This window comes from Tripterygium wilfordii, chromosome 10 (genome assembly GCF_013401445.1).
Source record: "Tripterygium wilfordii isolate XIE 37 chromosome 10, ASM1340144v1, whole genome shotgun sequence".
In the NCBI taxonomy this organism is placed as follows: Eukaryota; Viridiplantae; Streptophyta; class Magnoliopsida; order Celastrales; family Celastraceae; genus Tripterygium; species Tripterygium wilfordii.
The window spans coordinates 7198365-7217886 of record NC_052241.1 but is presented as its reverse complement, the minus strand read 5'-3'; the positions used below and the strand labels follow the sequence as shown (position 1 = coordinate 7217886).

Here is a 19522-nt window from a genome sequence, read left to right as displayed (position 1 = left end):
CCTCCCACCTTTTTTTTCCTCAATCGTCACTTCGATCTCTCATATTCTTCTCCTCCTCCTCCAACTTTCGTATTTTCTTTGTGGGTGGACATCGTGTAGTTTGCAAGCGCATAGTTATTTGTGGGTGGAACGCAGCGCGAGTGCAAGCTTGTGCGGAAGCAAGAGTTTATAAACATAAACGTTGAGAAACAATTTCGGGTGCGATCATACCAGCACTAATGCACCGGATCCCATCAGAACTCCGAAGTTAAACATGCTTGGGCGAGAGTAGTACTAGGATAGGTGACCTCCTGGGAAGTCCTCGTGTTGCACCCCTCCCACCTTTTTTCTCCTCGATCGTCACTTTGATCTCTCATATTCTTCTCCTCCTCCTCCAACTTTTGTATTTTTTTTGTGGGTGGACATCGTGTTGTTTGCAAGCGCATAGTTCTCGAAAAGACGCGCGAAATAAATACAATTCGAGAAAAAAGGGATAGCGGAAAGGAACGCAGGGCGAGTGCAAGCTTGTGCGGAAGCAAGAGTTTATAAACATAAACGTTGAGAAACAATTTCGGGTGCGATCATACCAGTACTAATGCACCGGATCCCATCAGAACTCGGAAGTTAAACATGCTTGGGCGAGAGTAGTGCTAGGATAGCCGACCTCCTGGGAAGTCCTCGTGTTGCACCCCTCCCACCTTTTTTTTCCTTGATCGTCACTTCGTTCTCTCATATTCTTCTCCTCCTCCAACTTTCATATTTTTTTTATGGGTGGACATTGTGTAGTTTGCAAGCGCATAGTTCTCGAAAAGACGCACGAAATAAATACAATTCGAGAAAAAAGGGATAGCGGAAAGGAACGCAGCGCGCGTGCAAGCGTGTGCGGAAGGAAGACTTTATGAACATAAACGTTGGGAAACAATTTCGGGTGCGATCATACCCGCACTAATGCACCGAATCCCATCAGAACTGTGAAGTTAAACGTGCTTGGGCGAGAGTAGTACTAGGATGGGTGACCTCTGGGAAGTCCTCGTGTTGCACCCCTCACACCTTTTTTTTCCTCGATCGTCACTTCGATCTCTCATATTCTTCTCCTCCTCCTCCAACTTCGTATTTTCTTTGTGGGTGGACATCGTGTAGTTTGCAAGCGCATAGTTCTCGAAAAGACGCGCGAAATAAATACAAATCGAGAAAAAAGGGATAGCAGAAAGGAACGCAGCGCGCGTGCAAGCTTGTGCGGAAGAAAGAGTTTATAAACATAAACGTTGAGAAACAATTTAGGGTGCGATCATACCAGCACTAACGCACCGGATCCCATCAGAACTCCGAAGTTAAACGTGCTTGGGCGAGAGTAGCACTAGGATGGGTGACCTCCTGGGAAGTCCTCGTGTTGCACCCCTCCCACCTTTTTTTTCCTCGATCGTCACTTCGATCTCTCATATTCTTCTCCTCCTCCTCCAACTTTCGTATTTTTTTTGTGGGTGGACATTGTGTAGTTTGCAAGCGCATAGTTCTCGAAAAGACGCGCGAAATAAATACAATTCGAGAAAAAAGGGATAGCGGAAAGGAACGCAGCGCGCGTGCAAGATTGTGCAGATGGAAGAGTTTATAAACATAAACGTTGAGAAACAATTTCGGGTGCGATCATACCAGCACTAATGCACCGGATCCCATCAAAACTCCGAAGTTAAACGTGCTTGGGCGAGAGTAGTACTAGGATGGGTGACCTCCTGGGAAGTCCTCGTGTTGCACCCCTCCCACCTTTTTTCTCCTCGATCGTCACTTTGATCTCTCATATTCTTCTCCACCTCCTCCAACTTTCGTATTTTTTTTGTGGGTGGACATCGTGTAGTTTGCAAGAGCATAGTTCTCGAAAAGACGCGTGAAATAAATACAATTCGAGAAAAAAGGGATAGCGGAAAAGAACGCAGCGCGCGTGCAAGCTTGTGCGGAAGGAAGAGTTTATAAACATAAACGTTGAGAAACAGTTTTGGGTGCGATCATACCAGCACTAATGCACCGGATCCCATTAGAACTCCGAAGTTAAACATGCTTGGGCGAGAGTAGTACTAGGATAGGCGACCTCCTGGGAAGTCCTCGTGTTGCACCCGTCCCACCTTTTTTTTCCTTGATCGTCACTTCGTTCTCTCATATTCTTCTCCTCCTCCAACTTTCATATTTTTTTTATGGGTGGACATTGTGTAGTTTGCAAGCGCATAGTTCTCGAAAAGACGCACGAAATAAATACAATTCGAGAAAAAAGGGATAGCGGAAAGGAACGCAGCGCGCGTGCAAGCTTGTGCGGAAGGAAGACTTTATGAACATAAACGTTGGGAAACAATTTCGGGTGCGATCATACCAGCACTAATGCACCGAATCCCATCAGAACTCTGAAGTTAAATGTGCTTGGGCGAGAGTAGTACTAGGATGGGTGACCTCCTGGGAAGTCCTCGTGTTGCACCCCTCCCACCTTTTTTCTCCTCGATCGTCACTTTGATCTCTCATATTCTTCTCCACCTCCTCCAACTTTCGTATTTTTTTTGTGGGTGGACATCGTGTAGTTTGCAAGAGCATAGTTCTCGAAAAGACGCGTGAAATAAATACAATTCGAGAAAAAAGGGATAGCAGAAAAGAACGCAGCGCGCGTGCAAGCTTGTGCGGAAGGAAGAGTTTATAAACATAAACGTTGAGAAACAATTTCGGGTGCGATCATACCAGCACTAATGCACCGGATCCCATCAGAACTCCGAAGTTAAACGTGCTTGGGCGAGAGTAGCACTAGGATGGGTGACCTCCTGGGAAGTCCTCGTGTTGCACCCTTCCCACCTTTTTTTTCCTCGATCGTCACTTCGATCTCTCATATTCTTCTCCTCCTCCTCCAACTTTCGTATTTTTTTTGTGGGTGGACATTGTGTAGTTTGCAAGCGCATAGTTCTCGAAAAGACGCGCGAAATAAATACAATTCGAGAAAAAAGGGATAGCGGAAAGGAACGCAGCGCGCGTGCAAGATTGTGCAGATGGAAGAGTTTATAAACATAAACGTTGAGAAACAATTTCGGGTGCGATCATACCAGCACTAATGCACCGGATCCCATCAGAACTCCGAAGTTAAACGTGCTTGGGCGAGAGTAGTACTAGGATGGGTGACCTCCTGGGAAGTCCTCGTGTTGCACCCCTCCCACCTTTTTTCTCCTCGATCGTCACTTTGATCTCTCATATTCTTCTCCACCTCCTCCAACTTTCGTATTTTTTTTGTGGGTGGACATCGTGTAGTTTGCAAGAGCATAGTTCTCGAAAAGACGCGTGAAATAAATACAATTCGAGAAAAAAGGGATAGCGGAAAAGAACGCAGCGCGCGTGCAAGCTTGTGCGGAAGGAAGAGTTTATAAACATAAACGTTGAGAAACAGTTTTGGGTGCGATCATACCAGCACTAATGCACCGGATCCCATTAGAACTCGGAAGTTAAACGCGCTTGGGCGAGAGTAGTACTAGGATGACTGACCTCCTGGGAAGTCCTCGTGTCGCACCCCTCCCACCTTTTTTTTCCTCGATCGTCACTTCGTTCTCTCATATTCTTCTCCTCCAAATTTCGTATTTTTTTGGTGGGTGGACATGGTGTAGTTTGCAAGCGCATAGTTCTCGAAAAGACGCGCAAAATAATTACAATTCGAGAAAAAAGGGATAGTAGAAAGGAACGCAGCGCGAGTGCAAGCTTGTGCGGAAGCAAGAGTTTATAAACATAAACGTTGAGAAACAATTTTGGGTGCGATCATACCAGCACTAATGCACGGGATCCCATCAGAACTCCGAAGTTAAACATGCTTGGGCGAGAGTAGTACTAGGATAGGCGACCTCCTGGGAAGTCCTCGTGTTGCACCCGTCCCACCTTTTTTTTCCTTGATCGTCACTTCGTTCTCTCATATTCTTCTCCTCCTCCAACTTTCATATTTTTTTTATGGGTGGACATTGTGTAGTTTGCAAGCGCATAGTTCTCGAAAAGACGCACGAAATAAATACAATTCGAGAAAAAAGGGATAGCGGAAAGGAACGCAGCGCGCGTGCAAGCTTGTGCGGAAGGAAGACTTTATGAACATAAACGTTGGGAAACAATTTCGGGTGCGATCATACCAGCACTAATGCACCGAATCCCATCAGAACTCTGAAGTTAAATGTGCTTGGGCGAGAGTAGTACTAGGATGGGTGACCTCCTGGGAAGTCCTCGTGTTGCACCCCTCCCACCTTTTTTCTCCTCGATCGTCACTTTGATCTCTCATATTCTTCTCCACCTCCTCCAACTTTCGTATTTTTTTTGTGGGTGGACATCGTGTAGTTTGCAAGAGCATAGTTCTCGAAAAGACGCGTGAAATAAATACAATTCGAGAAAAAAGGGATAGCGGAAAAGAACGCAGCGCGCGAGCAAGCTTGTGCGGAAGGAAGAGTTTATAAACATAAACGTTGAGAAACAGTTTTGGGTGCGATCATACCAGCACTAATGCACCGGATCCCATTAGAACTCGGAAGTTAAACGCGCTTGGGCGAGAGTAGTACTAGGATGACTGACCTCCTGGGAAGTCCTCGTGTCGCACCCCTCCCACCTTTTTTTTCCTCGATCGTCACTTCGTTCTCTCATATTCTTCTCCTCCAAATTTCGTATTTTTTTGGTGGGTGGACATGGTGTAGTTTGCAAGCGCATAGTTCTCGAAAAGACGCGCAAAATAATTACAATTCGAGAAAAAAGGGATAGTAGAAAGGAACGCAGCGCGAGTGCAAGCTTGTGCGGAAGCAAGAGTTTATAAACATAAACGTTGAGAAACAATTTTGGGTGCGATCATACCAGCACTAATGCACGGGATCCCATCAGAACTCCGAAGTTAAACATGCTTGGGCGAGAGTAGTACTAGGATAGGCGACCTCCTGGGAAGTCCTCGTGTTGCACCCGTCCCACCTTTTTTTTCCTTGATCGTCACTTCGTTCTCTCATATTCTTCTCCTCCTCCAACTTTCATATTTTTTTTATGGGTGGACATTGTGTAGTTTGCAAGCGCATAGTTCTCGAAAAGACGCACGAAATAAATACAATTCGAGAAAAAAGGGATAGCGGAAAGGAACGCAGCGCGCGTGCAAGCTTGTGCGGAAGGAAGACTTTATGAACATAAACGTTGGGAAACAATTTCGGGTGCGATCATACCAGCACTAATGCACCGAATCCCATCAGAACTCTGAAGTTAAATGTGCTTGGGCGAGAGTAGTACTAGGATGGGTGACCTCCTGGGAAGTCCTCGTGTTGCACCCCTCCCACCTTTTTTCTCCTCGATCGTCACTTTGATCTCTCATATTCTTCTCCACCTCCTCCAACTTTCGTATTTTTTTTGTGGGTGGACATCGTGTAGTTTGCAAGAGCATAGTTCTCGAAAAGACGCGTGAAATAAATACAATTCGAGAAAAAAGGGATAGCGGAAAAGAACGCAGCGCGCGTGCAAGCTTGTGCGGAAGGAAGAGTTTATAAACATAAACGTTGAGAAACAGTTTTGGGTGCGATCATACCAGCACTAATGCACCGGATCCCATTAGAACTCGGAAGTTAAACGCGCTTGGGCGAGAGTAGTACTAGGATGACTGACCTCCTGGGAAGTCCTCGTGTCGCACCCCTCCCACCTTTTTTTTCCTCGATCGTCACTTCGTTCTCTCATATTCTTCTCCTCCAAATTTCGTATTTTTTTGGTGGGTGGACATGGTGTAGTTTGCAAGCGCATAGTTCTCGAAAAGACGCGCAAAATAATTACAATTCGAGAAAAAAGGGATAGTAGAAAGGAACGCAGCGCGAGTGCAAGCTTGTGCGGAAGCAAGAGTTTATAAACATAAACGTTGAGAAACAATTTTGGGTGCGATCATACCAGCACTAATGCACGGGATCCCATCAGAACTCCGAAGTTAAACATGCTTGGGCGAGAGTAGTACTAGGATAGGCGACCTCCTGGGAAGTCCTCGTGTTGCACCCGTCCCACCTTTTTTTTCCTTGATCGTCACTTCGTTCTCTCATATTCTTCTCCTCCTCCAACTTTCATATTTTTTTTATGGGTGGACATTGTGTAGTTTGCAAGCGCATAGTTCTCGAAAAGACGCACGAAATAAATACAATTCGAGAAAAAAGGGATAGCGGAAAGGAACGCAGCGCGCGTGCAAGCTTGTGCGGAAGGAAGACTTTACGAACATAAACGTTGAGAAACAATTTCGGGTGCGATCATACCAGCACTAATGCACCGAATCCCATCAGAACTCTGAAGTTAAACGTGCTTGGGCGAGAGTAGTACTAGGATGGGTGACCTCTGGGAAGTCCTCGTGTTGCACCCCTCACACCTTTTTTTTCCTCGATCGTCACTTCGTTCTCTCATATTCTTCTCCTCCTCCAACTTTCGTATTTTTTTTGTCGGTGGACATGGTGTAGTTTGCAAGCGCATAGTTCTCGAAAGGACGCGTGAAATAAATACAATTCGAGAAAAAAGGGATAGCGGAAAGGAACGCAGCGCGCGTGCAAGCTTGTGCGGAAGGAAGAGTTTATAGACATAAACGTTGAGAAACAATTTCGGGTGCGATCATACCAGCACTAATGCACCGGATCCTATCAGAACTCCGAAGTTAAACGTGCTTGGGTGAGAGTAGTACTAGGATGGGTGACCTCCAGGGAAGTCCTCGTGTCGCACCCCTCCCACCTTTTTTTTCCTCGATCGTCACTTCGTTCTCTGATATTCTTCTCCTCCAAATTTCGTATTTTTTTGGTGGGTGGACATGGTGTAGTTTGCGAGCGCATAGTTCACAAAAAGACGCGCGAAGTAAATACAATTCGGGAAAAAAGGGATAGCGGACAGGAACGCAGCGCGCGTGCAAGCTTGTGCGGAAGGAAGAGTTTATAAAAATAAACGTTGAGAAACAATTGTGGGTGCGATCATACCAGCACTAATGCACCGCGTCCCATCAGAACTCCGAAGTTAAACGTGCTTGGGCGAGAGTAGTACTAGGATGGGTGACCTCCTCGGAAGTCCTCGTGTTGCACCCCTCCCACCTTTTTTTTCCTCGATCGTCACTTCGTTCTCTCATATTCTTCTCCTCCTCCAACTTTCGTAATTTTTTTGTGGGTGGACATTGTGTAGTTTGCAAGCGCATAGTTCTCGAAAAGACGCGCGAAATAAATACAATTCGAGAAAAAAGGGATAGCGGAAAGGAACGCAGCGCGCGTGCAAGCTTGTGCGGAAGGAAGTCTTTATGAACATAAACGTTGGGAAACAATTTTGAGTGCGATCATACCAGCACTAATGGACCGGATCCTATCAAGACTCTGAAGTGAAACGTACTTGGGTGAGAGTAGTACTAGGGTGGGTGACCTCCTGGGAAGTCCTCGTGTCGCACCCCTCCCACCTTTTTTTTCCTCGATCGTCACTTCTTTCTCTCAAATTCTTCTCCTCCAAATTTTGTAATTTTTTTGTGGGTGGACATGGTGAAGTTTGCAAGCGCATAGTTCTCGAAAAGACGCGCTAAATAAATACAATTCGAGAAAAAAGGGATAGCGGAAAGATACGTAGCGCGCGTGCAAGCTTACGCGGAAGGAAGTGTTTATAAACGTAAACGTTGAGAAACAATTTCGGGTGCGATCATACCAGCACTAATGCACCGGATCCCATCAGAACTCTGAAGTTAAACGTGCTTGGGCGAGAGTAGTACTAGGATGGGTGACCTCCTGGGAAGTCCTCGTGTTGCACCCCTCCCACCTTTTTTTTCCTCGATCGTCACTTCGTTCTCTCATATTCTTCTCCTCCTCCAACTTTCGTACTTTTTTTGTGGGTGGACATGGTGTAGTTTGCAAGCACATAGTTCTCGAAAAGATGCGCGAAATAAATACAATTCGAGAAAAAAGGGATAGCGGAAAGGAACGTAGCGCGCGTGCAAGCTTGTGCGGAAGGAAGAGTTTATAAAAATAAACGTTGAGAAACAATTGTGGGTGCGATCATACCAGCACTAATGCACCGCGTCCCATCAAAATCCCGAAGTTAAACGTGCTTGGGCGAGAGTAGTACTAGGATGGGTGACCTCCTGGGAAGTCCTCGTGTTGCACCCTTCCCACCTTTTTTTTCCTCGATCGTCACTTCGTTCTCTCATATTCTTCTCCTCCTGCAACTTTCGTAATTTTTTTGTGGGTGGACATTGTGTAGTTTGCAAGCGCATAGTTCTCGAAAAGACGCGCGAAATAAATACAATTCGAGAAAAAAGCGATAGCGGAAAAGAACGCAGCGCGCGTGCAAGGTTGTGCGGAAGGAAAACTTTATGAACATAAACGTTGGGAAACAATTTTGGGTGCGATCATACCAGCACTAATGCACCGGATCCTATCAAGACTCTGAAGTTAAACTTGCTTGGGTGAGAGTAGTACTAGGGTGGGTGACCTCCTGGGAAGTCCTCGTGTCGCACCCCTCCCACCTTTTTTTTCCTCGATCGTCACTTCTTTCTCTCAACTTCTTCTCCTCCAAATTTTGTAATTTTTTTGTGGGTGGACATGGTGAAGTTTGCAAGCGCATAGTTCTCGAAAAGACGCGCGAAATAAATACATTTCGAGAAAAAAGGGATAGCGGAAAGGAACTTAGCGCGCGTGCAAGCTTACGCGGAAGGAAGTGTTTATAAACGTAAACGTTGAAAAACAATTTCAGGTGCGATCATACCAGCACTAATGCACCGGATCCCATCAGAACTCTGAAGTTAAACGTGCTTAGGCGAGAGTAGTACTAGGATGGGTGACCTCTTGGGAAGTCCTCGTGTTGCACCCCTCCCACCTTTTTTTTCCTCGATCGTCACTTCGTTCTCTCATATTCTTCTCCTCCTCCAAGTTTTGTATTTTTTTTATGGGTGGACATGGTGTAGTTTGCAAGCGCATAGTTCTCGAAAGGACGCGTGAAATAAATACAATTCGAGAAAAAAAAAATAGCGGAAAATAACGCTGCGCGCGTGCAAGCTTGTGCGGAAGGAAGAGTTTATAAACATAAACGTTGACAAACAATTTTGGGTGCGATCATACCAGCACTAATGCACCGGATCCCATCAGAACTCCGGAGGTAAACGTTCTTGGGCGAGTGTAGTACTAGGATGGGTGACCTCCTGGGAAGTCCTCGTGTTGCACCCCTCCCACCTTTTTTTTCCTCGATCGTCACTTCGTTCTCTCATACTCTTCTCCTCCTCCAACTTTCGTATTTTTTTTATGGGTGGACATTGTGTAGTTTGCAAGCGCATAGTTCTCGAAAAGACGCACGAAATAAATTCAATTCAAGAAAAAAGGGATAGCGGAAAGGAATGCAGCACGCGTGCAAGCTTGTGCGGAAGGAAGAGTTTATAAACATAAACGTTGAGAAACAATTTCGGGTGCGATCATACCAGCACTAATGCTCCGGATCCCATCAGAACTCCGAAGTTAAACGTGCTTGGGCGAGAGTTGTACTAGGATGAGCGACCTCCTAGGAAGTCCTCGTGTTGCACCCCTCCCACCTTTTTTTTCCTCGATCGTCAGTTCGTTCTCTCATATTCTTCTCCTCCTCCAACTTTCGTATTTTTTTTGTGGGTGGACATGGTGTAGTTTGCAAGCGCATAGTTCTCGAAAAGACGCGTGAAATAAATACAATTCGAGAAAAAAGGGATAGCGGAAAGGAACGCAGCGCGCGTGCAAGCTTGTGCGGAAAGAAGAGTTCATAAAAATAAACGTTGAGAAACAATTTCGGGTGCGACCATACCAGCACCAATGCACCGGATCCCATCAAAACTCCGAAGTTAAACGTGCTTGGGCGAGTGTAGTACTAGGATGGGTGACCTCCTGGGAAGTCCTCGTGTTGCACCCCTCTCACCTTTTTTTTCCTCGATCTCACTTCGTTCTCTCATATTCTTCTCCTCCTCCAACTTTTGTATTTTTTTTGTGGGTGGACATTTTGTAGTTTGCAAGAGCATAGTTCTTGAAAAGACGCGCGAAATAAATACAGTTCGAGAAAAAAGGGATAGCAGAAAGGAACGCAGCGCGCCTGGAAGCTTGTGCGTAAGGAAGAGTATATAAACATAAACGTTGAGAAAAAATTTTGGGTGCAATCATACCAGCACTAATGCACCGGATCCCATTTGAACTCCAAAGTTAAACGCGCTTGGGCGAGAATAGTATTAGGATGGGTGACCTCTTGGGAAGTCCTCGTGTTGCAACCCTCCCACCTTCTTTTTCCTCGATCATCAGTTCGTTCTCTCATATTCTTCTCCTCCTCCAACTTTCGTATTTTTTTTGTGGGTGGCCATTGTGTACTTTGTAAGCGCAAAGTTCTCGAAAAGACGTGCGAAGTAATTACAATTCGAGAAAAAATAGATAGCGAAAAGGAACGCTAATGCACCGGATCCCATCAGAACTCTGAAGTTAAACGTTCTTGTGTGAGAGTAGTACTAGGATGGGTGACCTCCTGGGAAGTCCTCGTGTCACACCCCTCCCACCTTTTTTTTCCTCGATCGTCACTTCGTTCTCTTATATTCTTCTCCTCCAAATATCGTATTTTTTTTGTGGGTGGACATGGTGTAGTTTGCAAGCGCATAGTTCTCAAAAAGACGCGAGAAATAAATACAATTCGAGAAAAAACGGATAGCGGAAAGGAACGCAGCGCGCGTGCAAGCTTGTGCGGAAAGAAGAGTTCATAAACATAAACGTTGAGAAACAATTTCGGGTGCGATCATACCAGCACTAATGCATCGGATCCCATCAGAACTCCGAAGTTAAACGTGCTTGGGCGAGTGTAGTACTAGGATGGGTGACCTTCTGGGAAGTCCTCGTGTTGCACCCCTCTCACCTTTTTTTTCCTCGATCGTCACTTCGTTCTCTCATATTCTTCTCCTCCTCTAACTTTCGTACTTTTTTTGTGGGTGGACATTGTGTAGTTTGCAAGCGCATAGTTCTCGAAAAGACGCACGAAAGAAATACAATTCGAGAAAAAACGGATAGCGGAAAGGAACGTAGCGCGCGTGCATGCTTGTGCGGAAGGAAGAGTTTATAAACATAAACGTTGAGAAACAATTTCGGGTGCGATCATACCAGCACTAATGCATCGGATCCCGTCAAAACTCCGAAGTTAAACGTGCTTGGGCGAGTGTAGTACTAGAATGGGTGACCTCCTGGGAAGTCCTCTTGTTGCACCTCTCCCACCTTATTTTTCCTCGATCGTCACTTCGTTCTCTTATATTCTTCCCCTCCTCCAACTTTTGTATTTTTTGTGTGGGTGGACAATGTGTAGTTTGCAAGCGCGAAGTTCTCGAAAAGACACGCGATGTAAATACAATTCGAGAAAAAAGGGATAGCGAAAAGGAACGCAGCCCGCGTGCAAGCTTGTGCGGAAGGAAGAGTTTATAAACATAAACGTTGACAAACAATTTCGAGTGCGATTATACCAGCACTAATGCACCGGATCCCATTAGAACTCCGAAGTTAAACGCACTTGGGCGAGAGTTGTACTAGGATGGGTGACCTCCTGGGAAGTTCTCGTGTTGCACCCCTCTCACCTTTTTATTCCTCGATCGTCACTCCTTTCTCTCATATTCTTCTCCTCCTCCAACTTTCGTATTTTTTTTGTGGGTGGACATTGTGTAGTTTGCAAGCGCATAGTTCTCGAAAAGACGCGCGAAATAAATACAATTCGAGAAAAAAGGGATAGCGGAAAGGAACGCAGCGCGCGTGGAAGCTTGTGCGTAAGGAAAAGTTTATAAACATAAACATTGAGAAACAATTTTGGGTGCGATCATACCAGCACTAATGCACCGGATCCCATTAGAACTCTGAAGTTAAACTCGCTTGGGCGAGAATAGTTCTAGGATGGGTGACCTCCTGGGAAGTCCTCGTGTTGCACCCCTCCCACCTTTTTTTTCCTCGATCATCAGTTCGTTCTCTCATATTCTTCTCCTCCTCCAACTTTCGTATTTTTTTTGTGGGTGGCCAGTGTGTAGTTTGCAAGCGCAAAGTTCTCGAAAAGACGCGCGAAGTAATTACAATTCGAGAAAAAAGAGATAGCGGAAAGGAACGCAGCGCGCGTGCAAGCTTGTGTGGAAGGAAGAGTTTATAAACATAAACGTTGAGAAACAATTTCGGGTTCGATCATAACAGCACTAATGCACCGGATCCCATCAGAACTCCGAAGTTAAACGCGCTTGGGCGAGAGTAGTACTAGGATGGGTGACCTCCTGGGGAAGTCCTCGTGTTGCACCCCTCCCACCTTTTTTTTCCTCGATCGTCACTTCGTTCTCTCATATTCTTCTCCTCCTCCAACTTTCGTATTTTTTTTGTGGGTGGACATTGTGTAGTTTGCAAGCGCATAGTTCTCGAAAAGACACGCGAAGTAAATACAATTTGAGAAAAGAGGGATAGCGGCAAGGAACGCAGCGCGCGTGCAAGCTTATGCATAAGGAAGAGTTTATAAACGTAAATGTGGAGAAACAATTTCGGGTGCGATCAGACCAGCACTAATGCACCGGATCCCATCAGAACTTTGAAGTTAAACGCGCTTGGGTGAGAGTACTACTAGGATGGGTCACCTCCTGCAAAGTCCTCGTGTTGCATCCCTCCCACCTTCTTTTTCCTCGATCGTCACTCCGTTCTCTCATTTTCTTCTCCTCCTCCAACTTTCGTATTTTTTTTGTGGGTGGACATTGTGTAGTTTGCAAGCGCATAGTTCTCGAAAAGACGCGCGAAATAAATATAATTCGGGAAAAAATGGATAGCGTAAAGGCACGCAGCGCGCGTGCAAGCTTGTGCGGAAGGAAGAGTTTATTAACATAAACGTTGAGAAATAATTTCGGGTGCGATCATAACAGCACTAATGCACCGAATCCCATCAGAACTCCGAAGTTAAACGTGCTTGGGTGAGAGTGGTACTATGATGGGTGACCTCCTGGGAATTCCTCGTTTTTTTTTCCTCGATCGTCACTTCATTCTCTCATATTCTTCTCCTCCAAATTTCATATTTTTTTTGTGGGTGGACACGGTGTAGTTTGCAAGCGCATAGTTCTCGAAAAGACGCGCGAAATAAATACAATTCGAGAAAAACGGGATAGCGGAAAGGAATGCAGTGCGCGTGCATGCTTGTGCGGAAGGAAGAGTTTATAAACATAAACGTTGAGAAACAATTCCGGGTGCGATCATACCAGCACTAATGCACCGGATCCCATCAGAACTCCGAAGTTAGACGTGCTTGGGCGAGTGTAGTACTAGGATGGGTGACCTCCTGGGAAGTCCTCGTGTTGCTCCCCTCCCACCTTTTTTTTCCTCGATCGTCACTCTGTTCTCTCATATTCTTCTCCTCCTCCAACTTTCGTATTCCTTTTTGTGGGTGGACATTGTGTAGTTTGCAAGTGGATAGTTCTTGAAAAAATGCGCGAAATAAATACTATTCGAGAAAAAAGGGATAGCGGAAAGGAACGCAACACGCGTGCAAGCTTGTGCGGAAGGAAGAGTTTACAAACATAAACGTTGAGAAACAATTTCGTGTGCGATCGTTCCAGCACTAGTGCACCGGATCCCATCAGAACTCCGAAGTTAAAGGTGCTTGGCCGGGAGTAGTACTAGGACGGATGACCTCCTGGGAAGTCCTAGTGTTGCACCCCTGCCACCTTTTTTTTTCTCGATCGTCACTTCGTTCTCTCATATTCTTCTCCTCCTCCAACTCTCGTATTCTTTTTTTGGGTGGACATTGTGTAGTTTGCAAGCGGATAGTTCTCGTAAAGACGCGCGAAATAAATTCAACTCGAGAAAAAAGGGATAGCGGAAAGAAACGCAGCTCGCGTGCAAGCTTGTGCGGAAGGAAGAGTTTATAAACATAAACGTTGAGAAATAATTTCGTGTGCGATCATTCCAGCACTAATGCACCGGATCCCATCAGAACTCCAAAGTTAAAGGTGCTTGGGCGAGAGTAGTGCTGGGTTGGGTGACCTCTTCAGAAGTCCTCATGTTGCACCCCTCCTACCTTTTTTTTCCTCTATCATCACTTCGTTCTCTCATATTCTTGTCCTCCTCCAACTTTCGTATTCTTTTTGTGGGTGGACATTGTGTAGTTTGCAAGCGGATAGTTCTCAAAAAGTTACGCGAAATAAATACAATTAGAGAAAAAAGGGATACCGGAAAAGAACGCAGCGTGCGTGCAAGCTTGTGCGGAAGGGAGAGTTTATAAACATAAACGGTGAGAAACAATTTCGGGTGCAATCATACCAGCACTAATGCATTGGATCCCATTAGAACTCCGAAGTTATACGTACTTGGGCGAGAGTAGTGCGAGGATGGGTGACCTCCTGGGAAGTCCTCGGGTTGCACCCCTCCCACCTTTTTGTTCCTCGATCGTCACTTCGTTCTCTCATATTCTTCTCCTCCTCTAACTTTCGTATTGTTTATACGGATGGACATTGTGCAGTTTGCACGTGCATATTTCTCAAAAAGTCGCGTGAAATAAATATAATTCGACAAAAAAGGGATCGCGGAAAGAAACCCAGCGCGCGTGCAGATTTGTGCGGAAGGAAAAGTTTATAAACATGCACGTTGGGAAACAATTTCAGGTGTGATCATACCAGGACTAATGCACCGGATCTTGTCATAACTCTGATCTTAAACGTGCATGGGTGAAAGTAGTGCTAGGATGGGTGACCTCTTCGGAAGTCCTCTTGTTGCACCCCTCCCACCTTTTTTTTCCTCGATCGTCACTTCTTTCTCTCATATTCTTCTCCTCCTCCAACTTTCGTATTCTTTTTGTGGGTGGACATTGTGTAGTTTGCAAGCGGATAGTTCTTGAAAAAACGCGCGAAATAAATACTATTCGAGAAAAAAGGGATAGCGGAAAGGAACGAAACGCGCGTGCAAGCTTGTGCGGAAGGAAGAGTTTACAAACATAAACGTTGAGAAACAATTTCGTGTGCGATCGTTCCAGAACTAATGCACCGGATCCCATCAGAACTACAAAGTTAAAGGTGCTTGGGCGGGAGTAGTACTACGACGGATGACCTCCTGGGAAGTCCTCGTGTTGCACCCCTCCCACCTTTTTTTTCCTCAATCATCACTTCGTTCTCTCATATTCTTCTCGTCCTCCAACTTTTGTATTCTTTTTGTGGGTGGACATTGTGTAGTTTGCAAGCGAATAGTTCTTGAAAAGACGCGCGAAATAAATACAATTCGAGAAAAAAGGGGTAGCGGAAAAGAACGCAGCGCGCTTGCAGACTTGTGCGGAAGGAAAAGTTTGTAAACATGCACGTTGGGAAACAATTTCGGGTGCGATCATACCAGGACTAATGCACCGGCTCTTGTCATAACTCTGAAGTTAAACGTGCTTGGGCGAGAGTAGTGCTAGGATGGGCGACCTCTTCGGAAGTCCTAGTGTTGCACCCCTGCCACCTTTTTTTTCCTCGATCGTCACTTCGTTCTCTCATATTCTTCTCCTCCTCCAACTTTCGTATTCTTTTTTTGGGTGGACATTGTGTAGTTTGCAAGCGGATAGTTCTCGTAAAGACGCGCAAAATAAATTCAATTCGAGAAAAAAGGGATAGCAGAAAGAAACGCAGCTCGCGTGCAAGCTTGTGCGGAAGGAAGAGTTTATAAACATAAACGTTGAGAAATAATTTCGTGTGCGATCATTCCAGCACTAATGCACCGGATCCCATCAGAACTCCAAAGTTAAAGGTGCTTGGGCGAGAGTAGTGCTGGGTTGGGTGACCTCTTCAGAAGTCCTCATGTTGCACCCCTCCCACCTTTTTTTTCCTCTATCATCACTTCATTCTCTCATATTCTTGTCCTCCTCCAACTTTCGTATTCTTTTTGTGGGTGGACATTGTGTAGTTTGCAAGCGGATAGTTCTCAAAAAGTAACGCGAAATAAATACAATTAGAGAAAAAAGGGATACCGGAAAGGAACGCAGCGTGCGTGCAAGTTTGTGCGGAAGGGAGAGTTTATAAACATAAACGTTGAGAAACAATTTCGGGTGCAACCATACCAGCACTAATGCATTGGATCCCATTAGAACTCCGAAGTTATACGTGCTTGGGCGAGAGTAGTGCGAGGATGGGTGACCTCCTGGGAAGTCCTTGGGTTGCACCCCTCCCACCTTTTTTTTCGTCGATCGTCACTTCGTTCTCCTCCTGCTCCAACTTTCGTATTGTTTATACGGATGGACATTGTGCAGTTTGCACGCGCATAGTTCTCAAAAAGTCGCGTGAAATAAATACAATTCGACAAAAAAGGGATCGCAGAAAGGAACCCAGCGCGCGTGCAGATTTGTGCGGAAGGAAAAGTTTATAAACATGCACGTTGGGAAACAATTTCGGGTGTGATCATACCAGGACTAATGCACCGGATCTTTTCATAACTCTGATGTTAAACGTGCATGGGCGAGAGTAGTGCTAGGATGGGTGACCTCTTCGGAAGTCCTCTTGTTGCACCCCTCCCACCTTTTTTTTCCTCGATCGTCACTTCTTTCTCTCATGTTCTTCTCCTCCTCCAACTTTCGTATTCTTTTTGTGGGTGGACATTGTGTAGTTTGCAAGCGGATAGTTCTTGAAAAAACGCGCGAAATAAATACTATTCGAGAAAAAAGGGATAGCGGAAAGGAACGCAACGCGCGTGCAAGCTTGTGCGGAAGGAAGAGTTTACAAACATAAACGTTGAGAAACAATTTCGTGCGCGATCGTTCCAGCACTAATGCACCGGATCCCATCAGAACTCCGAAGTTAAAGGTGCTTGGGCGGGAGTAGTACTAGGACCGATGACCTCCTGGGAAGTCCTCGTCTTGCACCCCTCCCACCTTTTTTTTCCTCAATCATCACTTCGTTCTCTCATATTCTTCTCCTGCTCCAAATTTCGTATTCTTTTGGTGGGTGGACATTGTGTAGTTTACAAGCGGATAGTTCTTGAAAAGACGCGCGAAATAAATACAATTCAAGAAAAAAGGGGTAGCGGAAAAGAACGCAGCGCGCTTCCAGACTTGTGCGGAAGGAAAAGTTTATAAACATGCACGTTGGGAAACAATTTCGGGTGCGATCATACCAGGACTAATGCACCGGATCTTGTCATATCTCTGAAGTTAAACGTGCTTGGGCGAGAGTAGTGCTAGGATGGGCGACCTCTTCGGAAGTCCTAGTGTTGCACCCCTGCCACCTTTTTTTTCCTCGATCGTCACTTCGTTCTCTCATATTCTTCTCCTCCTCCAACTTTCGTATTCTTTTTTTGGGTGGACATTGTGTAGTTTGCAAGAGGATAGTTCTCGTAAAGACGCGCGAAATAAATTCAATTCGAGAAAAAAGGGATAGCAGAAAGAAACGCAGCTCGCGTGCAAGCTTGTGCGGAAGGAAGAGTTTATAAACATAAACGTTGAGAAATAATTTCGTGTGCGATCATTCCAGTACTAATGCACCGGATCCCATCAGAACTCCAAAGTTAAAGGTGCTTGGGCGAGAGTAGTGCTGGGTTGGGTGACCTCTTCAGAAGTCCTCATGTTGCACTCCTCCCACCTTTTTTTTCCTCTATCATCACTTCGTTCTCTCATATTCTTGTCCTCCTCCAACTTTCGTATTCTTTTTGTGGGTGGACATTGTGTAGTTTGCAAGCGGATAGTTCTCAAAAAGTTACGTGAAATAAATACAAATAGAGAAAAAAGGGATACCGGAACGGAACGCAGCGTGCGTGCAAGTTTGTGCGGAAGGGAGAGTTTATAAACATAAACGTTGAGAAACAATTTCGGGTGCAATCATACCAGCACTAATGCATTGGATCCCATTAGAACTCCGAAGTTATACGTGCTTGGGCGAGAGTAGTGCGAGGATGGGTGACCTCCTGGGAAGTCCTCGGGTTGCACCCCTCCCACCTTTTTTTTCGTCGATCGTCACTTCGTTCTCTCATATTCTTCTCCTACTCCAACTTTCGTATTGTTTATACGGATGGACATTGTGCAGTTTGCACGCGCATAGTTCTCAAAACGTCGCGTGAAATAAATACAATTCGACAAAAAAGGGATCGCAGAAAGGAACCCAGCGCGCGTGCAGATTTGTGCGGAAGGAAAAGTTTATAAACATGCACGTTGGGAAACAATTTCGGGTGTGATCATACCAGGACTAATGCACCGGATCTTGTCATAACTCTGATGTTAAACGTGCATGGGCGAGAGTAGTGCTAGGATGGGTGACCTCTTCGGAAGTCCTCTTGTTGCACCCCTCCCACCTTTTTTTTCCTCGATCGTCACTTCTTTCTCTCATGTTCTTCTCCTCCTCCAACTTTCGTATTCTTTTTGTGGGTGGACATTGTGTAGTTTGCAAGCGGATAGTTCTTGAAAAAACGCGCGAAATAAATACTATTCGAGAAAAAAGGGATAGCGGAAAGGAACGCAACGCGCGTGCAAGCTTGTGCGGAAGGAAGAGTTTGCAAACATAAACGTTGAGAAACAATTTCGTGCTTGGGCGGGAGTAGTACTAGGACCGATGACCTCCTGGGAAGTCCTCGTGTTGCTGATAGTTATGATAATACCTATTGTTTTTGGTAGAAATATCCCCCTCTTAAGCTTTCTTTTGATAAATAATGAGTGTATTTATGTGTTGATTTGTATTTTGATAGGTTGATTGCGGTTTGGATGAAAAGCGACGGAAAAAGGGCTGAATTGAAGAAAATGTCCACCGACCTTCGTGTATTCAAATAGTCATAACTTTCTGTCACGTTATTGGAATTGAGCGCAACAAAAGGCATTGGAAACTAGACATCTCAAGCTTTCCGTAGAATCTAAAATCATGCAAATCGGAGGTCATATGGAGAAGTTATGGTCATTTGAATCATGTGCCTAGGGGTAACGCGCCTAGGCGCGCGCCTAGGCGCACAAATTGTGCACGCCCAGGATCACTTCTGCACGCCCAGTCCAGAGAGTTGGACTTGAATTTAAGTTGTGCACGCCTAGGATCACGCCTAGGCGTGGTGCGCCTAGGCGTGAAAACAACGCGCCTAGGCGTGAAAAGCAATTTTCTGAGGTGTTTTAAGTCGCGATTTGTCCGAGCTACGGGAGACTTTTTAACCTAGAACTGATTTTCTGGGGAGCGAAAACAGAGGGGGAAGGTGATTCTTGGAGCTAGGAGGAGAGATTCTTCAACTCCACTTGGATCTACTCAACTCATTGGGTTTATTCATGCCTTTCTCATCTATTCTCTTGTGTTTTCCTCTCATTATGTGTAACTAAATCTCTTGTGCCAAGGCTAGGATGAAGCCTTGGGTTTGATGACTTTGTTTATGACTTGATTTACATACATATGAGTTGATTTGTGTATAAATATTGTGTTTCTATGTTTGATTGCAATTTATTCATGCTTGTGGTGTTTGGCCAACACTTTAGGTTTTTGGATGAAATTGTTTGGAGAATTTGCTTAGACAATAATATGTCAAGTAGATTATGCTTCTTGAAACACTTGATTATGAATGTGTCTCCCTTTAATTAGGTGACAATTTGTATGAATCCTAATCTCCATAGAACTCCATGAATTCCTATG

At 45.3% G+C, this 19522-nt stretch overlaps 41 non-coding genes and 10 pseudogenes across 41 annotated transcripts; all 51 read left to right on the top strand.

Moving 5' to 3' along the window:
- The first annotated feature begins 196 nt into the window (after positions 1-196).
- Positions 197-315, top strand: LOC120008156. Its single transcript, XR_005470329.1, has one exon. It is a non-coding gene; the product is annotated as a 5S ribosomal RNA (ribosomal RNA).
- Positions 316-552: 237 nt separating this feature from the next.
- On the top strand, positions 553-671 carry LOC120008223. Its single transcript, XR_005470395.1, has one exon. It is a non-coding gene; the product is annotated as a 5S ribosomal RNA (ribosomal RNA).
- Positions 672-905: 234 nt separating this feature from the next.
- LOC120008194 lies at positions 906-1023 on the top strand. The gene has a single exon (XR_005470367.1). It is a non-coding gene; the product is annotated as a 5S ribosomal RNA (ribosomal RNA).
- Positions 1024-1259: 236 nt separating this feature from the next.
- On the top strand, positions 1260-1378 carry LOC120008146. Its single transcript, XR_005470319.1, has one exon. It is a non-coding gene; the product is annotated as a 5S ribosomal RNA (ribosomal RNA).
- A 237-nt stretch (positions 1379-1615) lies between these two features.
- Positions 1616-1734, top strand: LOC120008375. The gene has a single exon (XR_005470492.1). It is a non-coding gene; the product is annotated as a 5S ribosomal RNA (ribosomal RNA).
- A 237-nt stretch (positions 1735-1971) lies between these two features.
- LOC120008175 lies at positions 1972-2090 on the top strand. The gene has a single exon (XR_005470348.1). It is a non-coding gene; the product is annotated as a 5S ribosomal RNA (ribosomal RNA).
- Positions 2091-2324: 234 nt separating this feature from the next.
- LOC120008167 lies at positions 2325-2443 on the top strand. The gene has a single exon (XR_005470340.1). It is a non-coding gene; the product is annotated as a 5S ribosomal RNA (ribosomal RNA).
- Positions 2444-2680: 237 nt separating this feature from the next.
- LOC120008147 lies at positions 2681-2799 on the top strand. Its single transcript, XR_005470320.1, has one exon. It is a non-coding gene; the product is annotated as a 5S ribosomal RNA (ribosomal RNA).
- A 237-nt stretch (positions 2800-3036) lies between these two features.
- On the top strand, positions 3037-3155 carry LOC120008138. Its single transcript, XR_005470311.1, has one exon. It is a non-coding gene; the product is annotated as a 5S ribosomal RNA (ribosomal RNA).
- Positions 3156-3392: 237 nt separating this feature from the next.
- On the top strand, positions 3393-3511 carry LOC120008202. Its single transcript, XR_005470375.1, has one exon. It is a non-coding gene; the product is annotated as a 5S ribosomal RNA (ribosomal RNA).
- Positions 3512-3742: 231 nt separating this feature from the next.
- LOC120008187 lies at positions 3743-3861 on the top strand. Its single transcript, XR_005470360.1, has one exon. It is a non-coding gene; the product is annotated as a 5S ribosomal RNA (ribosomal RNA).
- Positions 3862-4095: 234 nt separating this feature from the next.
- LOC120008165 lies at positions 4096-4214 on the top strand. The gene has a single exon (XR_005470338.1). It is a non-coding gene; the product is annotated as a 5S ribosomal RNA (ribosomal RNA).
- Positions 4215-4451: 237 nt separating this feature from the next.
- On the top strand, positions 4452-4570 carry LOC120008201. The gene has a single exon (XR_005470374.1). It is a non-coding gene; the product is annotated as a 5S ribosomal RNA (ribosomal RNA).
- A 231-nt stretch (positions 4571-4801) lies between these two features.
- On the top strand, positions 4802-4920 carry LOC120008186. Its single transcript, XR_005470359.1, has one exon. It is a non-coding gene; the product is annotated as a 5S ribosomal RNA (ribosomal RNA).
- A 234-nt stretch (positions 4921-5154) lies between these two features.
- On the top strand, positions 5155-5273 carry LOC120008164. Its single transcript, XR_005470337.1, has one exon. It is a non-coding gene; the product is annotated as a 5S ribosomal RNA (ribosomal RNA).
- Positions 5274-5510: 237 nt separating this feature from the next.
- On the top strand, positions 5511-5629 carry LOC120008200. The gene has a single exon (XR_005470373.1). It is a non-coding gene; the product is annotated as a 5S ribosomal RNA (ribosomal RNA).
- A 231-nt stretch (positions 5630-5860) lies between these two features.
- Positions 5861-5979, top strand: LOC120008185. The gene has a single exon (XR_005470358.1). It is a non-coding gene; the product is annotated as a 5S ribosomal RNA (ribosomal RNA).
- Positions 5980-6213: 234 nt separating this feature from the next.
- LOC120008182 lies at positions 6214-6331 on the top strand. Its single transcript, XR_005470355.1, has one exon. It is a non-coding gene; the product is annotated as a 5S ribosomal RNA (ribosomal RNA).
- A 234-nt stretch (positions 6332-6565) lies between these two features.
- On the top strand, positions 6566-6684 carry LOC120008160. The gene has a single exon (XR_005470333.1). It is a non-coding gene; the product is annotated as a 5S ribosomal RNA (ribosomal RNA).
- A 231-nt stretch (positions 6685-6915) lies between these two features.
- On the top strand, positions 6916-7034 carry LOC120008181. Its single transcript, XR_005470354.1, has one exon. It is a non-coding gene; the product is annotated as a 5S ribosomal RNA (ribosomal RNA).
- A 234-nt stretch (positions 7035-7268) lies between these two features.
- LOC120008242 lies at positions 7269-7387 on the top strand (annotated as a pseudogene).
- Positions 7388-7618: 231 nt separating this feature from the next.
- Positions 7619-7737, top strand: LOC120008365. Its single transcript, XR_005470482.1, has one exon. It is a non-coding gene; the product is annotated as a 5S ribosomal RNA (ribosomal RNA).
- Positions 7738-7971: 234 nt separating this feature from the next.
- LOC120008193 lies at positions 7972-8090 on the top strand. Its single transcript, XR_005470366.1, has one exon. It is a non-coding gene; the product is annotated as a 5S ribosomal RNA (ribosomal RNA).
- A 234-nt stretch (positions 8091-8324) lies between these two features.
- Positions 8325-8443, top strand: LOC120008213. The gene has a single exon (XR_005470385.1). It is a non-coding gene; the product is annotated as a 5S ribosomal RNA (ribosomal RNA).
- A 231-nt stretch (positions 8444-8674) lies between these two features.
- LOC120008173 lies at positions 8675-8793 on the top strand. Its single transcript, XR_005470346.1, has one exon. It is a non-coding gene; the product is annotated as a 5S ribosomal RNA (ribosomal RNA).
- A 234-nt stretch (positions 8794-9027) lies between these two features.
- Positions 9028-9146, top strand: LOC120008174. The gene has a single exon (XR_005470347.1). It is a non-coding gene; the product is annotated as a 5S ribosomal RNA (ribosomal RNA).
- Positions 9147-9380: 234 nt separating this feature from the next.
- Positions 9381-9499, top strand: LOC120008180. Its single transcript, XR_005470353.1, has one exon. It is a non-coding gene; the product is annotated as a 5S ribosomal RNA (ribosomal RNA).
- A 234-nt stretch (positions 9500-9733) lies between these two features.
- Positions 9734-9852, top strand: LOC120008152. Its single transcript, XR_005470325.1, has one exon. It is a non-coding gene; the product is annotated as a 5S ribosomal RNA (ribosomal RNA).
- A 233-nt stretch (positions 9853-10085) lies between these two features.
- On the top strand, positions 10086-10204 carry LOC120008190. The gene has a single exon (XR_005470363.1). It is a non-coding gene; the product is annotated as a 5S ribosomal RNA (ribosomal RNA).
- Positions 10205-10357: 153 nt separating this feature from the next.
- On the top strand, positions 10358-10474 carry LOC120008282 (annotated as a pseudogene).
- Positions 10475-10705: 231 nt separating this feature from the next.
- LOC120008145 lies at positions 10706-10824 on the top strand. Its single transcript, XR_005470318.1, has one exon. It is a non-coding gene; the product is annotated as a 5S ribosomal RNA (ribosomal RNA).
- Positions 10825-11058: 234 nt separating this feature from the next.
- Positions 11059-11177, top strand: LOC120008208. Its single transcript, XR_005470381.1, has one exon. It is a non-coding gene; the product is annotated as a 5S ribosomal RNA (ribosomal RNA).
- Positions 11178-11411: 234 nt separating this feature from the next.
- On the top strand, positions 11412-11530 carry LOC120008189. The gene has a single exon (XR_005470362.1). It is a non-coding gene; the product is annotated as a 5S ribosomal RNA (ribosomal RNA).
- Positions 11531-11764: 234 nt separating this feature from the next.
- LOC120008198 lies at positions 11765-11883 on the top strand. Its single transcript, XR_005470371.1, has one exon. It is a non-coding gene; the product is annotated as a 5S ribosomal RNA (ribosomal RNA).
- A 234-nt stretch (positions 11884-12117) lies between these two features.
- On the top strand, positions 12118-12237 carry LOC120008212. The gene has a single exon (XR_005470384.1). It is a non-coding gene; the product is annotated as a 5S ribosomal RNA (ribosomal RNA).
- Positions 12238-12471: 234 nt separating this feature from the next.
- On the top strand, positions 12472-12590 carry LOC120008241 (annotated as a pseudogene).
- Positions 12591-12824: 234 nt separating this feature from the next.
- On the top strand, positions 12825-12943 carry LOC120008253 (annotated as a pseudogene).
- Positions 12944-13157: 214 nt separating this feature from the next.
- Positions 13158-13276, top strand: LOC120008163. Its single transcript, XR_005470336.1, has one exon. It is a non-coding gene; the product is annotated as a 5S ribosomal RNA (ribosomal RNA).
- A 235-nt stretch (positions 13277-13511) lies between these two features.
- Positions 13512-13630, top strand: LOC120008226. The gene has a single exon (XR_005470398.1). It is a non-coding gene; the product is annotated as a 5S ribosomal RNA (ribosomal RNA).
- Positions 13631-13864: 234 nt separating this feature from the next.
- On the top strand, positions 13865-13983 carry LOC120008225. Its single transcript, XR_005470397.1, has one exon. It is a non-coding gene; the product is annotated as a 5S ribosomal RNA (ribosomal RNA).
- Positions 13984-14217: 234 nt separating this feature from the next.
- LOC120008231 lies at positions 14218-14336 on the top strand. The gene has a single exon (XR_005470403.1). It is a non-coding gene; the product is annotated as a 5S ribosomal RNA (ribosomal RNA).
- A 587-nt stretch (positions 14337-14923) lies between these two features.
- Positions 14924-15042, top strand: LOC120008237 (annotated as a pseudogene).
- Positions 15043-15276: 234 nt separating this feature from the next.
- LOC120008266 lies at positions 15277-15395 on the top strand (annotated as a pseudogene).
- A 234-nt stretch (positions 15396-15629) lies between these two features.
- LOC120008224 lies at positions 15630-15748 on the top strand. The gene has a single exon (XR_005470396.1). It is a non-coding gene; the product is annotated as a 5S ribosomal RNA (ribosomal RNA).
- A 234-nt stretch (positions 15749-15982) lies between these two features.
- On the top strand, positions 15983-16101 carry LOC120008220. The gene has a single exon (XR_005470392.1). It is a non-coding gene; the product is annotated as a 5S ribosomal RNA (ribosomal RNA).
- Positions 16102-16325: 224 nt separating this feature from the next.
- Positions 16326-16444, top strand: LOC120008276 (annotated as a pseudogene).
- Positions 16445-16678: 234 nt separating this feature from the next.
- Positions 16679-16797, top strand: LOC120008236 (annotated as a pseudogene).
- A 234-nt stretch (positions 16798-17031) lies between these two features.
- Positions 17032-17150, top strand: LOC120008259 (annotated as a pseudogene).
- A 234-nt stretch (positions 17151-17384) lies between these two features.
- LOC120008229 lies at positions 17385-17503 on the top strand. Its single transcript, XR_005470401.1, has one exon. It is a non-coding gene; the product is annotated as a 5S ribosomal RNA (ribosomal RNA).
- Positions 17504-17737: 234 nt separating this feature from the next.
- LOC120008218 lies at positions 17738-17856 on the top strand. Its single transcript, XR_005470390.1, has one exon. It is a non-coding gene; the product is annotated as a 5S ribosomal RNA (ribosomal RNA).
- A 234-nt stretch (positions 17857-18090) lies between these two features.
- LOC120008273 lies at positions 18091-18209 on the top strand (annotated as a pseudogene).
- The last annotated feature ends 1313 nt before the right edge of the window (positions 18210-19522 follow it).